General features: G+C 43.0%; 1 protein-coding gene across 4 annotated transcripts in view; it reads right to left on the bottom strand.

The window, feature by feature from the left end:
- The window catches only part of PLD1 (phospholipase D1), a 205,404-nt gene extending 192,775 nt beyond the window's left edge, over nt 1–12,629 (bottom strand). For 2 of the 4 annotated variants that reach the window (XM_077991683.1, XM_001085464.5), the window contains exon 1: nt 12,545–12,629. The gene's annotated coding sequence lies outside the window, so the exon portion shown is untranslated. Of the gene's footprint in view, nt 1–11,560 lie in introns of all 4 variants that reach the window. The other 2 variants (XM_077991684.1, XM_077991681.1) reach the window with 1 other exon arrangement.
- Between the last annotated feature and the right edge of the window lie 1,629 nt (nt 12,630–14,258).

Raw genomic sequence — 14,258 nt, forward strand, 5'->3', positions numbered from 1 at the left:
AATATATGCAAATATCCTAATAATATGAAAAAAGCTGGCATGTATTGATATGAAGGAAGTTTTCAAATTTCTCACTTATTTATTTTGGGCCTCTTATTTAAAACTGACTGAAGTCAGCTAAATTCTTTGAGGGTTTTTTCCCCCCTCAATCTTTAGAAATTTTTAGAGGCTTATTACTCCCCAAGTGCCATTTTTCTTTATAAGTTGCATGATGGCTGTCATGTGAGGATAATTTTCAAACTCATTTTCCATTTTCCATGACTCATCTGTGAAACAATGGATAACAGCTAAGTGTCACTGACCCTTAAAATGTGAAACCTAAAGAAACATTAAAGGGAAGGAAAAAATTCTCAGGCCATTGAATCCAGGTAACACTCACCCCTACTTAAGTAAGATTGTCCTATTATATAATCAGCAATGGCAGGAAAGTGGGTCGGACAGGATCAAAGTAGACTGATTAAGATGCTGTGGGATACAGAACTAAATGATAAGGTAGTGTGCTCAGTGAATGACAGTCACTTACACTTTCTCTACTAAAGGAATTCTAAACCATTTTTGGAGCACAGAGCAAAGGGTCTAGGCTGGGCCTGTGATACCTCCCTTGCTCCACATCAACTCTCCTACTCATTGAACATATGGCCAATTTTAAATTACGGTCAAATTCTACAGACTCCTTGAGTCCTTGGCCCTAGGAAATCAGGCGTAAGGAAGCTTTTGCTATATAAAAGTCATATTAAGTGCTATGACTTAGAGAATATCAAGTAAATTCAGAAATAAATTCTAGGTGAAATCAGGAGACAGTGTCAATAATGGTCACTGGCATGAGAAAGAGAGAGAGAAAGATTGAGAACTGAATTTTTGCTTTGGAATTTTTGAATTTTGCTTTGGTTGTGTTAAAATAATTCTAATCAATTATGTGAAGTGTTTATTATGTATGCTTAACTTGTGCTTAATTACAACAATGACTTTTCAACATGTTCCAAATTAATATTGTTGTCCTTTATTTGATTGCAACAGAAAACTCTTCAGGTCTGTCTAGCCAGATCCCAAGGTCCAGCTCTGGGCATATTACCTGACTGTCCTGAGAGCTAAGCCACAAGAGAACTTGGCCATTAGAGAGTCAGCCATGCTGCGATGGGCCTCACACTCTTTTTTAGGAGGACTGTGTCCTCAGTCAGGCATCAGAGCACAAAGGCTTCATGGGAAGCCTACCGCACACTAAGCCACTAACCAACACCTGATTCAGGGGTATCATTCTGGTCCCTTTGACCAGATTTATCTGGTCTCTGAGCATAATTGTCTGCCCACAACTTTCATTAAAAAAGAGGGACTCAGGCCAGGCATGGTGGCTCACGCCTGTAATCCCAGCACTTTGGGAGGCCAAGGCAGGTGGATCACGAGGTCAGGAGTTCAAGACCAGCCTGACCAACATGGTGAAACCCTGTCTCTACTAAAAATACAAAAATTAGCCGGGGATGGTGGTGTGTGCCTGTAATTGCAGCTACTCAGGAGGCTAAGGCACGAGAATTGCTTGAACCCGGGAGGCGGAGGTTGCAGTGAGCCCTGGGCAACAGAGTGAGACGCCATCTAAAAAAAAAAAAAAAAAAACAGGGACTTGCCTGCAACTAAAACTCTTTCTAAAGTGTTTCTGTGTTTGTGAACTAGCACAGAAATGAAACAAGGCCACCTAAGTGTACTACTTTTCTATTTTAAACCAAAATTAATGACATTCAACAGAAAATCTATAACATTAAAGGAAGTAAAGGGAATGAGATCTTTTTAGGACATTTTCCCCTCTCTAGGAGGTAGAACATAACTCCCAAAAATATGGGTTGTGCACAGTGACTTCTTTCCAAAGAGTACAGTGTGTAGAGGGAGGAAAAAAGTAACCTTACAATGGAAAACCTTACACACACAACCTCAGTTAGGTGATCAAAATGGACATCACCAGTGATGAGTCATGCTGATAGTATGTGCCCTTGATAAGATGTGATAAGTATGGTATTTTACCTCTGTCCTCTCCCTCCCCAAACCCATAATCCCAATGTAATCTTGAGAAAAACATCATAAAAATCCCAACTGAGGGACATTCTACAGAATACCTAACCAGTACCCCTCAAAACTATCAAGGTCATCAAAAACAAGGAAAGTCTGAGCAACCATGATAACCAAGGGAGCCCAAGGAGACACAACTATGAAATGTAGCATGGTATCCTGGGCAAGATACTGGAATAGAAAAAGGACATGGGAGAATATCTAAATAAAGTATGGGTTTTACTTAATAATGCGTCTATATTGGTTCATTAATTATAACAAATGTATCACATACCAATGTGAGATGTTAATAATAGAGGAAACTGTGTACTCCTTTGAAACTTGCTGTAATAGCGTCATGACTTTTCTGCAAATCTGAAACAAACATAATTTTTACTTTTTTATTTTTTATTTTTATTTTTTAGATGGAGTCTCACTTTGTTGCCCAGGCTGGAGTGTAGTGGCGCGATCTCAGCTGACTGCAACCTCCGTCTCCCTGGTTCAAGCAATTGTCCTACCTCAGCCTCCCAAGTAGCTGCAAATAAAGGTGTGCACCACCACAACTGGCTAATTTTTGTATTTTTAGTAGAGATGGGGTTTCACCATGTTGGCCAGGCTGGTCTCAAACTCCTGACCTCAAGTGATCCACCCACCTTGGCCTTCTAAAGTGCTGAGATTACAGTCATGAGTCAACGTGCCCAGCCCAAAAATAATTTTTAAAAGGCAAATATACAATAGTACATTTTTGAAATGAGATGCTCTGATTGAATGTGGTGTTTAGAGACGCTCCAGAATTCTGCTGTCTACATCCCTGGACCCAATCTCTACTCCAATGCCAGCCCACCTGTCTTAGTCCATTCAGGCTGCTATAACAAAATACCATAGACTAGGTGGCTTATAAACAACAGAAACTTACTTCTCACAGTTCTGGGGGCTGGGAAGTCCAAGATCCAGGTGCTTGCAGATTTGGTGTCTGGTGAAAGCCTGCTTCCCCAGTGGCTGCCTTTTCACTAACCCCTCACTTAGTGAAGAGAGCCAGAGGTCCCTCTGGCCTCTTTTATAAAGGCACTAATCTCCTCGATGAGGGCAGACCCACTGTGGCCTAATCACCTCCCAAAGGCCTCACCTCCTAATACCATCACCCCTTGGGGTGAGGATTTCAACAAATGAATTTGAAGAAGACAAACATTCACAACACCACACTGCCCTGAAACAAAGCAGTTGGAAAATCACTATCAAGGAAAACTGGAACATAGAATCATTATAAAAGGCAGCCCATTTCAGGTGGCCTGGCAGGATTCTGCTGCACAATTCAGTCCTGCCTTTGGGTGACTGCATTAGACTATAAACTGTGGGGCTGGAACCACATTTTAGACTCACTAGCCTAGGCCTAGTACTGTGTTAGCACCAAAAAGACTCTGTGCTTGATAAATTCTTCAACACCATCCTGAAAAGGGGCTATTGCAAATACAGGATGAAAGCTTTCACTGCCAACCTTATTGGCCTTCCAGGCAATGGATCTACAAAAATTACTTCACCGTTAGTCAAACCTACCCCATGTATCTGGTGAGATCAGATAGGATGAACATATCCAACATGCGTTTCTGGCATGCCTTTCTTTTTGTTACTTGTTTGTTTTTGTTTTGAGACAGAGTCTTGCTCTGTCACCCAGGCTGGAGTGCTATGGCACGATCTCAGCTCACTGTAACCTCCACTTCCTAAGTTCAAGCAATTCTCTTGCCTCGGCCTCCCAAGTAGCTAGGATTACAGGCACTCACCACCACACGTGGCTAATTTTTGTGTTTTTAGTAGAGATGAGGTTTCACCGTGTTGGTCAGGCTGGCCTTGAACTCCTGACCTCAAGTCACCCACCTGCCTCAGCCTTCCAAAATGTTGGGATGACAGGCGTAAGCCACCATGCCCAGCCTATGGACTGCCTTTCTTACAAAGTGATACACATTTCCCTAGTCCCCATGACGCTACCAAAAACCACCCCTGGTAGAACTCAAAAAAGGGAGGAAACAGGAGTTTCCCCAAATCAGTCTCATTTATGTTATGTTTAATCGATCCATTCTATCGCAGATTATACACCCACATGACAAATAGATGCAACTGAAACAAGATTTTGCAAGCTCTCTGAAAACGAAAGGAGGCATTCACATAGAAAGCTACAGATTTTATTTCTCATCAGTTGAGAGCAGCACTTTGCTCCAAATTGCAGTAATATCTCAGCAATGAATCATTGTCATAAAAACAGCAACATCTGTGAGGTCAGAAAAGAACAATTAGGAAAACAAATGAATCGCTTGGGAACAAGGGTTCACACTAACATCATATATTTATATAATAACTTGGAAAGGTAGTCATTCAACAAGTAGTTAGTGAGTACCTACTATGTGTCAGGCAAGTCCCTACTCTCATAAAGCTTAAGTTCTTGCATAGAAAACCCAGTAACCAAGAAAACGAGAAAAGAAAAAGAATTTCAGATGGTGGTAAATGCTAGCATGAAAATAACCCCAGGTAAAAGGCTGGAACAGGATCAGGTAGCAAGCAACGCAATGTGGACTGTGAGGTGAGGCAGCTTTCAATGGTCAGGGAAAACCTTTCCAAGGAGATAACATTTGACCATTTTGTCATTGATCCAAATGACAAAAAAGAAGCAAGCCATGCAAAGACTTAGGAGAAGTGTGCTCCACGCAGAGGGAATAGCATGATTCAAAGGCCCTAAGATGGAACAAACCTTGATGTGTTCTAGAAACAACCTTCCTAACAAACTCTGGAGATAGGCAACTGTAGTTCAGAAAGGTGAAAAACAAGTTTATCGAGGTTACACAGACGCTAAAGTAGAAATGAAACTTAGCACACCTGACTCCTCTGATAGTCTCCCTGCAACACACTAGCTGCCTCGCTAGTTAGAAACCCAGGCTCCAAAGAACTGAGCACGAAAAATCAGGCTCTGGTATGAATGACAGGCCAATGGGGAAAAGAGTGGCCCCTGATTACCAAGGTTCACAGGATCAGAATTTGAGTACAAACATAAAAATCAAGGCTACCATACAATGTGGCCGGGGTCCAGCAGCCCAAATGACCTGATTCTAAGCACGGTACACAGGTGCCAGGGCTGGAGAGCAAGAGCCCACAAGAGGGGCCCAGAAGGCACATGGGGTGATCATCAAACTCCCAAGGGAATTTACAAAATACTACTTTGAGTCCCATTCCTCAAAAATCTAAATTTATTACATATGTGATAGAACTTGGAAGTTTGTATTTTAAGAAGTTTCCAGGTGATTTTGTTTAGCCAGACCTTGGAACTACTGTGATGGAGAAGGAGGGAAGGCCAGCTCTTCAGGAGGTTGCAGGGAGAATTCTATCTCTACAAAAGGATAGAATCAAAGGTTAAATTGAATGCAATTGAGACCTGTACCAGACCAGATAATAGGCACAAAGAGATTAGAACATAGCATAACTATATGTATTCCTTTCCCCCCAACCACATCGCCAAATTCAGAATCACTGTGACAGTTGAAAGAAAAGTGCACGACAAATCTCTTTGATCATAATGAGAAAAAAAGGGGGGGTGGTGGAGAAGCTCAGATATCCCCCTTGGGCAAAGCCAGTGGTGTGCTGACAAATGCTTAGCAACCAGGTTGGGGTGGAGGAGAAACCCTAAGTGTAGTGTGTGCCAATTTCCACAGTGTAAATATTCCTGGAAGGCCAAGGATCAAGAGGTCAGGAGTTCGAGACCAGCCTGGCCAACATGGTGAAACCCTGTCTCTACTAGAAATACAAAATAAGCCAGGCGTGGTGGTATGCACCTGTAATCCCAGTTACTTGGGAGGCTGAGGCAGGAGGCTGAGGCAGGAGAATCGCTTGAACCTGGGAGGTGGAAGTTGCAGTGAGCCAAGATTGCACCATTGCACTCCTGCCTGGGCAACAAGAGTGAAACCCTGTCTCAAAAAAAGAAATTCCTACCATGGCCACCTCTAAGTTACCAACATGATATCACTAGAACATGCAGTTTGGGGAAGACGTGCAGCAGGTACAGTATTTTCACCATATAGAAATAATAGACATAAATAGCATAGAGAGCAATACATTTAGTAAAATAATTAGTAAGTCAGAGGTGTGGGTATTTATTATCTTTTAAAAATAGTTTTAACATCACAGTGATGTTAGTGCCAAAAATATACTTCATCCCCAAATTCTGTACTCCTACCTTACTTCTTACATTTTTTTATTCCAAAGCAGGAATAATGGTGACACTTAAAAAACAGTATCTAAAACTTCATCTTCACTTTTTCCCTATTCTTAGCTCCTTTGGTTAAATTTCTCACTTTTGGGTCTGCATCTTCAGAGAACCACTGCCCTACACATCTGGAAATGTTTTTCTGTTCCAAGTCATGAATCTCCAATCCCAACCCATGGCTACCTACTCGAACTCTTTATTTCAAAGGACTCCTTCATCAGAACTTGGGCAGAAAAAGATCAATGAAGTGAGTACAGCTGTTTACCCAAAATGCCACAGACTGTCCATTCCACATCTACACATTTTATTTTTAAGAATAGTTAAATGGCACCATGGAGCAAATAAATAAGTACAACATTAATTATAAAGAATTATTTTCTGGAAATACCTATGTATTTTTAACAAAATGGATTACACCTTCTCCCTTCATCCATGTACCCTGTCATTCAGCTCACATCTATTGTACACTACAATGGACACTGTAGACACAAAAATGACAAAAACACAGTCTGTGACCTCAAGAACCTTGCCCTGTCACAGGGAAGACTGTCAATAGAAAAAATAACGGCAAATCCAGTGATTCTAATATCACACTACATATAAAATCCACCCACGGAAAGTGGCATAAACCAAACTAGACTAGACTGTTATGAAGATCCCAATCAGGGGCCAAGAGTTCTCTTGTATCTTATTGTCCACATGCTTTGTTGATTAGCAACAGTTTAAACATTAAGATCCCATCAAGATAAACCAAAGGAAAGATCATTTGCAACTGCTTATGATATTTTGAAGGCATCGTCCGGTGGTAACACTCTGAGACGCAGGCTTTTTGTAAAGAACTGACAAAGGTATTAGCTCCATGCTTCCTATCTATGGCTCTCTGCCAATGCCTCATCTCTGCACTTGTTTCTCCCCTCCCTTTCTACGGCTTTCCTTTTCCCCATGTTTATTCCTATTCACCTTCATCTAAATGTGCCATCTGTAAAAGCCTACTTTGAAAAAGATCACTGTTAAATTCTGAACCCTTATTTTCCTGTTCTTAATATAAAGTTCATAAGTTTACGGCCTTAGAAGTGTCTCTCTCTCTTTCTTAACAAAAGAACTGACTAAACCAAGTTATTTTTATTTCCATGTTGATTTTGGCTGATTTTCTTTTGTGCGTCAGAGGCTTCCAAAAGGTTCCCAACTCTAGATCCAAAAAGTTCAAAAAATGATTGAGTACAGAATAAAATCTTGCCCTCATCCAGAGGGGAGCTGAGGGTCATGAGCATTAGCAGCAACGGGGGAAGCAATCCAGGATTCTGGAGCCCTAGGAAGCAAGACCTCCCATGACCCAGTCGGCCATAACGTGGGCCCTTATTTAGTAGATTAGCTCTAGTATGGTCATAACAATTTTTAAAATATTGAAATGCTTCCCTCTGGATTGGCAAATAACACCCAACTCCTCCCAAACACAGCCCTGGCCTCCCAGACTCTCCCAGGATCCCTGGCCCAATCTCCTCACAATCAGGGAGTTAAGGCCTGGCCCAGCAGAGGATCTCCAGGACCCTGCCCCAGTGCTTCTACCCTTGGACATACCCATGTTCCACCTTAATTTCTTCTTCCGAAAAGTAAAGGACTTGAACAGATTGTCTGAGTTGCACTATAATTGCGATTACGTCAAAGAACAAAGACAAAATGGGAATCAAAAAACCTTTAAAAAAAAGTTTGTTAGGAGGATGGAATCACAGGTTATGTTTTTTTCTAAACAGACAGCAATGTCAAAACTCTGGGTGCAAGCTGCCAGAGATGGATCCCCAGCTCTGCCATGAGCTAGTTGTGGGATCTCACTATGCCTCAAACTGCCTCATCTATAAAATGGGCATAGGCCAGGCACAGTAGCTCATACCTGTGAATCCCAGCACTTTTTGAGGCCAAGATAGGAGGACCATTTGAACCCAGAAGTTTGAAACTAGCCTGGGCAACATAGCAAGACCCCATCTCTACAAAATAAAATACAGTAAAACAAACATAAATAAATAAATAAAATGGCCATAATAAGATTACCTACTTTACAGGGTTGTTTGAGGGTTAAATGTATTCATGTTTGTAAAATGCTTAGACAAGTGCAAGGCACAAAGTAAACACCATGTAAGTGTTTATTAAATAAATAATTGATTTTATTCTGCCGCTGTAATGTTTGCTCAATAAATTTAAAAATTAAGAAAGTTTTGCAATAGGAAAAAAACCTGTGATACTATGAAACACTTATATAACATACACTTTTGCTTAATAACCCAGCACTAAAACAGCTGGGGTCCAGATTTTACACTGTAGTGTGAATTTAGGGAAACTAACACACTGGAATGTGTTCCCACTGAAGCATAAGATGTGATTTGTATGATTCTCTTTGTAACCAGAAATGTCACAGGCCTATGGGAAAGTTAGGTTTACATGTTTCTCGTTTTAACCCTGCGACAACTTTTAACCGCACCCCCCCAGCAAATACATTTTATTTTGTGGTGCTCAGACTTAAAGGATTGTAAACATAAAACCAGACCTTGCAAAGTTACAGCTTTTCTTGTGAACACAATGACTCAGCCTAACTACAAGTTTAAAGAGACATATCTTATGTGTTGGGTCCCGTAGTATCAATCTTTAGTAAACACCTGGGATGGACAGGAAATTGCTACATGTAGTTTCAAGTTTGATCAACATTGCCTTTAGTTACTAAGAAGGCAACATTACCTGAGTTCAAGCATAATTTAGATAGGTACTATTGCACTGCTAAAGACAACAACACTGACAATTGCCATTTTTCTGATAGATACTCAGGAGAGGAAATGATCAATAACAGTAACTGCCTTACGTGTTCCTTCCTCTTGATAGCTAAACCCCACAATACCCTTAGATAAAAGTTTAAATACATCACAAGTTTATTTTCAAACAGTAACGTATTAGGCCTTTCCGGCTGTAGATAAGATTTGTTAAACAGTCTGGTTATGGCTTTTTACCTTTTCTCTTTTAAAAGTGCATTTCTTGGCTGGGTATGGTAGCTCATGCCTGTAATCCAGCACTTTGGGAAGCCGAAATGGGAGGATTGCTGGAGCCCAGTTATTCAAGACCAGCCTTAGCAACACAGTGAGACCTCATCTCTACAAAAACAAACAAACAAACAAAACTGGCCAAGGGTGGTGATGCACACCTATAGTTCCAGCTACTCAGAAACTGAGATGGGAGTATCACTTGAGCCTGGGAGGTCAAGACTGTTGTGCCACTACACTCCAACCTGGGCAACAGAGTGAGACCCTGCCTCAGAAAAAAAAAAGTTTAAAAGGTGCATTTCTCTAAAGCTACGAGAAGGAACTCAAACCTTGCTTAGTGATAAAACTAAAGCCTGCAACACAACCATTATCATTAAAATGTTATTAAAACCCTGTAAGAAAGATGAAGAGTCTTGTGGATGGATGGTGGTGACAGTAGCACAATAATGTGAACGTATTTAATGCCACTACATGCACACTGAAAAATGGCTAAAATGGTAAATTTTATGTTGTGCATCTTTTACTACAACAAAAGTGAAATTAAAAGAAAATTTTTTTAAAAAAAATCCTGTAAGAGAACATTTATATACTGTTGGTTGGAACGTAAATTATTTCAGCCACTGTGGAAAGCAGGTGCAGATTTCTCAAAGAACTCAAAACAGAACTACCATTCAACCCCGCAGCCCATTACTGCGTATATATCCAAAAGAAAATAAGTTGTTCTACCAAAAACACACACACATTCATATGTTCACCACAGCGCTATTCACAATAGCAAATGGAGTCAACCTAGATGCCCATCAACTGCGGACGGGATAAGAGAAAATGTGGTCCATATGCATCATAGAATACCATGCAACAATAAAAAATAACACAATCATGTCCTTTGTAGCAACATGGATGCGGATAGAGGGCATTATCCTAAGCATATTAAGGCAGGAACAGAAAATCAAACATCGCATGTTTTCACTAATAAGTGGAAGGTACTACAGCTGCTGGGGAGGCTGAGGCAGGAGAACGGTGTGAACCCGGGAGGCGGAGCTTGAAGTGAGCCGAGATCGTGCCACTGCACTCCAGCCTGGGAGATAGAGTGAGACTCTGTCTCAAAATAAATAAATAAATAAATAAATAAATATATATATATATATATATATGGTAAACATTGGGCACTTATGGATATAGAGATGGCAACAATAGACGCTAGGAACCACTAGAGGTGGGAGGGAGGAAGGAGAGCAAAAGTTAAAAAATTATCAGGTACTATGCTCACTACCTGGGTGATGGGATCAGTTGTACCCTCAACCTCAGCTTCATGCTACATGTCCGTGTAACAAACCTGCACATGTATCCCCGTATCTAAAATAAAATTGGAAATTTTTTTTTTTTTAAATGACAGTCCTACTTTTCCTTCGGAACAAAAATAAATTTAAAACCATGTAAGAGTTAAAGGTAAATAAAATTTGTAACTATGTTTTTAATTAAGAAACACTAAGTAATCATACAACTTTCAAGAAGCACGGTTCCCCACCACCTAGTTATAAGTAAGTCTACAAACCTAAATGAGCATTGTACAGCACTTACTATAGTTCATAATTATTCTGTCATCAGGAACAAACATTGTAAAGACATTTTTTCCTCAAAGCCTTAGTATTCTTTTTTTTTTTTTTTTTTTTTTTTTTTTGAGACAGACTCTCGCCCTTTCAGCCAGGCTGGAGTACAATGGCATGATCTCGGCTCACTACAACCTCCGCCTCCCGGGTTCAAGCGATTCTCCTGCGTCAGCCTCCCGAGTAGCTGGGATTATAGGTGTGTGCCACCACGCCCGGCTAATTTTTGTATTTTTAGTAGAGGCGGGGTTTCACCATGTTGGCCACGCTGGTCTCGAACTCCTAACCTCAGGTGATCCGCCCACCTCAGCCTCCCAAAGTGCTGGGATTACAGGCGTGAGTCACCGGGCCCAGGCAGCATTCCAACTTTTTATATGGATTGTTAACTGTACTGGTTCTTGAGAAGCCAGACTGGGCGCTTATACAATTAGTCCAAAGATCCCCAAACAACATTTAAAGGCTGTCTACAAATTCAAGCTAAAAGACTGTGTACAAATTCACTTGTGTGTCACAAAACATTTAATATCGAAAGAGATTCTTATTCAAATAGGCAGTGTATAAATGTGGTGTCTGTTAACAGTTCAAATGGCAGATTCCTTTCCTTCTTTAAGTTTTAATTGCAACACCACGAATTAAACCATTTAACATACCTCAGAGGTCTCTGGGTACCTAGTCTCTCAGAGGTCTTTGGAGGCCCACAAAGGCTTATCTTAACTAAAATTGGCAGGGCTGGCTGATAAAGTTAACGGAGCTCCCCATTCTGGAGACAGACTTAGTGATAGTCAAACGAAGAAACTGTTGTGGTCTGTTCTTAAAAAGCTACTCGTATTTAGTGCTTCACAGAGGAAGTAAAGAAGGCAATAATCCCAGATGAGGAGGAGCAAACACAGGCGTGGCGGTAGTTCAGGACTGAGTCTACAAGGGCGGTTCTCAAGGGCGTCACAAAATCCTTTGGAAGGCTTGGAGGACCGCACTCCTGGATCTGAGCCCTAGGTCCCAAATACCTTGAATCGTACTGTGACGAACAAGACCCTTTACACACGCCCTGCTGCTCGCCCCCGGGCCCCCCGCCCCGCCTCCGAGTGGTCACATCACATGGCGGGAGGCGCGGACACCCGCGGCTGTGACCACACCCCCGGGACCGTGTTCTGAGGGCTGGGCTCGAAGCTTTGGGACGCAGCACTTCCTGGTTGGTACGGGATGCTGGTCCCATCGCCCCCACCAGCCCAGTCATGCCACCGCGCCTCCGAACCAAGGGCGCCCGGATGACCTGGGGACACCACACACACTGCACCCGAAGCCCCGCGCCGGCGGGGCGGTGCATCCTGCAGAGGACGCCCGGGCTTCAGCCTGGAGCCTGCGCGGCTCTGCGCTCCAGGCAGCCGCCCGCGCTGCAAAAGTGCGTGCCTGAGTTGTCAGCTTTCACCCTGCAGGAATTCCACCCGAAGCCGTGCAAGGGAGGCCCTTGGGGATCGCTGGGGAGTCCGCTGCCGACTCACTCACTGAAGTCCCGTCCAAGTTGGGCGGGGAGCGGCCAGTTGACCGGGTTGGGAGCCAGAAGGGACTGAAGGCGAAGGAGTGGAAACCCGGCTCCCACAGGCGCCGGGTGATGCGGGTCTCGGCGCGGCTCCTACCTGCAGGGCGAAGGGGCCGCTAGCACCTGCGCGTTGGCTGCGGACTCTCCAGGCTCGCGTGCCTCTGGCACAGCTGGAGCTCAACGGGAGGGAGGCGGGCGGGAGGGTGCTGTGCGCTGCGCGGCCGCCAGGAACTCTCCGCCCGGATTCGCCCCGGATTCGCAGGGGTGGAGCGAGGCGGTGCCGGGTCCTGGGGCGTCGCGGTGCAGGCTGGCGGCCCCAGCGGGGCGGGTCTCGCGGCTGGGCCTCTGATCGCCCGCTTTCCTTGTTCTCTCTTTTCCCAAAGTTTCATGACTCGACCGCATTACACTAGGGCATGCTCGCTAGCAGGACCATTATCAGGTCCTCTTGAGCCGCCAAGGGCCAGCCACCGTTGCCGGAGCTTTGCCTATCATACCTATTCCTCGACTACTGCGGATAGTAGCCACAACTGGTCCAACTTGTAAGTAAGGAATCCGCAAATCAAACGGCTAAATAAATTGCCTGAGGCGACATAATTAAGAGACTGGAGCTTTGCTGGCGTCTTTATAAGACTTACACCTCCTTAGGGAAGTGTTAACGCCAACTTACAGGTAAGGAAATGAAGGCTCAGAATCATGAAGTAACCAGCCTGAGGTCACACAGCTTAGATGGAGGGGGATGGGAATTTGTGTCCCGATGTCTCTAAAACTGGGTGTAGTTCAGAAATCTTAGTATAAAATAATAAATTGGGAGCAAAACAAGGAAAAGACCCAGTCCACCTATGGAACTGTTCAAACATGGTAATTTTGCTGTTTTTAGTCCACTTAGAATGAAGTCTTAAGAAAAAGAGAACCAGTTGTCATGTGGCTTGAATAAGCAGCCCTTTGGGAATGTAATTTTGAATATAGGCCAGTTCCAACCTCATTACACAATATTGCATCCCGCCAAAGCCAAGGGAAGCAATGGCCTCCCCATGCACCAAACTGCTAATAACCTCAGCCACTTTAAAGCATTTAGTGGATATTACACACCGAGACTGGCCAAGTTACATAATGTCTTACTGCACACATGGCATTACATGAAATGAAAAATATAATATACCAGTCCAAATTAGGGGAGGGGGGCCAAATTATAGTCTGGAACTCAGTTTTCCTGTAACCTACAGTTGCTCAGCCCTCCTTAGACCACGTTTTTGTCTCTTGAGCACATCTTTTCCTAATGATAGAAGAGTCATACAGCCCTCACTCTTTCCTTGTTGACATAAATGATTGATGTCTTTTGAATCCTATGATACTGACAGATTTTTACAATTAAACACATGGCTCTCTGAGCAGAGTATTGCCTAAGAGGAGTTTAGCAAGTTTCAGACAAGCATGTTACTGGAAGGCAGAATACCCTCTCTCCTCCCCTCTTTCTCAAGCTTTATTAGTCACAGATGGTCTGATAAGTCTTGTGTACACACGTAACTGCATTCTTACAAGCTTGTCTTTAGAAATTATAATGCTTTTGGTTGAGAAGCAGCAGCCTATAAAATTGCATCCCAAATTCTTAAGTGTCACTATGAAAACATTTGGCACTTGCCTCCAACAATAGGTCTTTCTACTAAATCTAATTAGAAATAAAATTATCTAGGCCAAGCGCAGTGGCTCACGCCTGTAATCCCAGCACTTTGAGAGGCCGAGGTGGGTTGATTACCTGAGGTCAGGAGCTCAAGAACAGTCTGGGCAACATGGCCAAACCCCAGCTCTACTAA

The sequence above is a fragment of the Macaca mulatta genome, chromosome 2, assembly GCF_049350105.2.
Source record: "Macaca mulatta isolate MMU2019108-1 chromosome 2, T2T-MMU8v2.0, whole genome shotgun sequence".
NCBI lineage: Eukaryota > Metazoa > Chordata > Mammalia > Primates > Cercopithecidae > Macaca > Macaca mulatta.